Here is a 3,569-nt window from a genome sequence, read left to right on the forward strand (position 1 = left end):
AAGACATAAAATGTTGCATTGTGAAAAGAAAAAAAAAACAAGACCTGGATAATTCAGAGGCTTTGGTAAATTATGGTCTTTGTTTCACAGCAAGCAAGGCAAATGTATTCATAAAGGAATTCTGGGGCTTGATTCTGAAGTATTTTCAACAAAAGGCTTATATGTTCCAGGCTGGGTTGTCAGCTGATGAAAGATCTGACTTTATCATGGTTTATTCTAGTAATGTATTCTTACTGCAATGATGTTAATTGGGAAGTGGCAGAAATTTTTAGAGGTAGAGCCTGGTTAGAGAAGGCAAGTCATTGAGGACATTTTTTGAAGGGAAATATCTTGTCGTGGGCATGTTCTTCTTGGGCTTTGTGCATGATGATGAGCAACTTTATCTGCCCCAACATCTTGGTGCCAGGTTATTTTGTCTTATGCATAGACCATTGCAAAATAACCAGTTGTAATCATTGAAATATCTAAAACCATGAATAAAATAAGATCTTTTCTCTTAAGTTGATATTATGGATTTTGTCATAGTAGCTAGTAAAAATGAGTGACTAACAATAGTAAGAAAGTATTATTGGATTTTGAAGTAGAAAAAAATAAAATACAGATGAAATTTTAAGCAAATGTTTCACAGAAGTACAATGGAAATGTTCTTTAGATTTAAAGCTATTGGAGCTAGATTGGCAGACTTTCAAAAACTGAAAATTGGCAGTATGGGAAAGGAAAAATTTGCCAAATGAATATACCAACCACTGATAAGAAATCTGTCTATGCTAATTAAGCATATTTATAGATTATCATAATAACAGTTCTTGTCTCATACATGAGATAATCCCATGACATCTGGGAAAGGCAAGCATAACAGTACTAACATATTCTGTGATATAGTAACATCTGGTAATACCTTTTCATGAATATCTCATTTGTACAAGCATAGGTAGAGGCCATCCAGCAGCAGAATCTACAATCTTAGTCTTGTAACTAGAAAGGCCTAAAGATAAATCAAATATACATGCTACCACATGAAGAATCTCCTGTACTCCAGTGAGCAGTGGATGTTTCCCTTAAGCAGAGGGATCTTCCACTAATTTAAAATACAAACGAAATTTCTATTAAACTTATTTGACTAAGACTATACGTGACTCCATCATCCCTATTCTCCAAAGCTACTAACTCATAATTACCATGAAAGCTCAAATTTCTAAGTGGTCAGCGAGAGTTATAAAATACATAAAATGAGAGAGAGATAGAGAGAGAGAATAAGAGACAGAAGTAGATAGAGAAACAGAAAGAAGAATATTAACATGTAAAATACAAAAGAGAATTACATCAAAGTTTTTAATGGTAGAGGATTTCAGAGTATGCCATGATCCACAACTTGGCAGTTGGTATAAAACCATTAAAGGAAGGAGCTCTATCTGTGAATCTGTATGCTTTCTTCCCTTTTATTTGAATGTAAGACAACAAGCTTCCAGTCACTCATATTGAAGTCAAACATGTCAAGTTACAGCAATTCACTGAAGCACAGCTCTCAGGGGTTCCTATCTTCTGTTTGCCAAGGGTTAATAATATTTAGGAGTGACCATGTGAATGAAACTCTTTGCACATAAAATAATTTCCAAATAAGAAAAATAGGAAGCCAAGACCTAAAAAGAATAACTTTTTTCTCATAAATGATATACTGAAACATCTTCATGAAGATGTGCTATGTAACTAACATATTCAAAAAAAACACACTTAAGATACACAGGCAGGCAGATCTCTAGGAGTTAGAGGCTAATCTGTTCTCCACAGTGAGTCCCAGGTCAGTCAGGGATACATAGAGCAGCCCTGTCTGAGAAAAACCGAAAATGGACACCTAAAAAAAAATAAATAAAAGAAACAAATGTGGTGTGGAGTGGTAAGGAGGACATATTCACTGTTGAAGGAGGTACAACCTGATACAATCTCTATCCAATTAAATACAGAAGACTGTCTACAATCTAGAGCTTCCATGTGACACAGCTGTACCACTTGCCTAACTTGCTGCTCTGTTGCTGGGAAGAGACATCTCTTACAGAGGAAAACATATTCTTGGGAACTTGGAGGATTATCATCATGGCAGGGAGCATGGCAACAGGTAGATGTGGTGCTGGGGATGAGGCCAAGAGCTCATTTACTGAGAGAGTGAGGGGGAGGGGAATATGCACAGCCTGGTGTGAGATTGTGAAACCCCAGAGTTCACCCCCACACTTCCTCCCACAAGACCACAACTCCTTCTCCAAGAGTACCACTCCATGATTATTAAGTTTTCAAAAAAGTGAAACTTTAGGGGCCATACTCTTCAAAACCACCACAATACTCCTGGGCATATTCTGAAAGGACTCTATGTCTTATTATAGAGATACTTGCTTATCTATCTTCACTGATGCTCTGTTCACAATAGCAAAGAAACAGAAAGTCTAAGTATTCACAAAATCATGAATGGCTTATGAAAATATGATACATATGCAGAAGAGAATATCATCCCACTATAATTAAAAAATGGAATTTTCAAGTGTTAGATGGAGCTAGAAACAATTTTCCTGACTAAGGCAATCCAAACCCAGGAAGACAAGCCCTACATATTCTCTCTCATATTCGGTTGTTAGATTTGAATCTTTGAATATTTATCCTTAATTATGATACCAGATAGAAACTAGAAATATAGTAAGAGACCGGAGAGAAAAAGATTTCAATGCACAGAACAGAGAGCACAGAACAGAGCTGTTATGAAGGAGGAAACAAAAATAATTGAATAGGACAGTTTAGATGGGGTGTGTGATTTGATGAAAGGGATAACTACCACTAAAAACCTTTTTAAATGTCACATTAAAACCTACCGCATACTTACGTTGTTCTTTTTTTTTTTTTCAAGATACATAAAAAGGTTTTATTTGCAGGGGAGCAGAGACTTAATCAAACAAGCCTAATCTCATGTCATCATCCAACTCTTCGGACTCCTTCTTCTCTTCTTTCTTCTCCTCTCTCTGCTGCAGCGGTGGCAGAACCAGCCGCAGGAGCTGCAGAGCCAGGGGCAGCAGAAACAGCCACAGCTCCCCCAGCAGTCACACTGGCAAGTTTCCCAACACCCTGGGCAATGACAACCTCAATGTTTTTCCCATTCTGCTCACTGATGACCTTGTTGAGCCGGTCATCGTCCGCCTCGATGCCCACGCTTTCTAGTATCTTTTTAATGTCTTTGGCGCTAGGAGAGGAGTTGCCTACAAGGGCTGCAAGCAAATAAGAGGCGGCATAGCACGTGTCGGCTGCTGCGGACCGACCTCCCTTACGCTGTTCTTTTTCCATTTTATGCCGATGACTTTATGAGACACAGTGACATATTTTACTTCTGCATTTCTAAAAGCTTTCTTTTTCTCTGCTCTCCTCCCTTCCGCTCCCCTACCCTTCAACCCTCTCTCATGGTCCCCATGCTCCCAATTTACTAAGGAGATGTGTCTTTTTCTACTTCGCATGTTCTTTTGAACTTATAATGTGACAAAATTAAACACAGATAGCTATGGGATAATTTAGCTCTCAAGTATATTTTGGTGACT

The 3,569-nt window shown here is 37.9% G+C and overlaps 1 pseudogene; it reads right to left on the bottom strand.

Annotated features, from left to right (window-relative positions):
* Positions 1-2,927: 2,927 nt before the first annotated feature.
* LOC125412620 (large ribosomal subunit protein P2 pseudogene) lies at positions 2,928-3,321 on the bottom strand (annotated as a pseudogene).
* Between the last annotated feature and the right edge of the window lie 248 nt (positions 3,322-3,569).

Source organism: Myodes glareolus, chromosome 3 (assembly GCF_982192425.1).
Source record: "Myodes glareolus chromosome 3, mMyoGla1.1, whole genome shotgun sequence".
Classification (NCBI taxonomy): Eukaryota; Metazoa; Chordata; class Mammalia; order Rodentia; family Cricetidae; genus Myodes; species Myodes glareolus.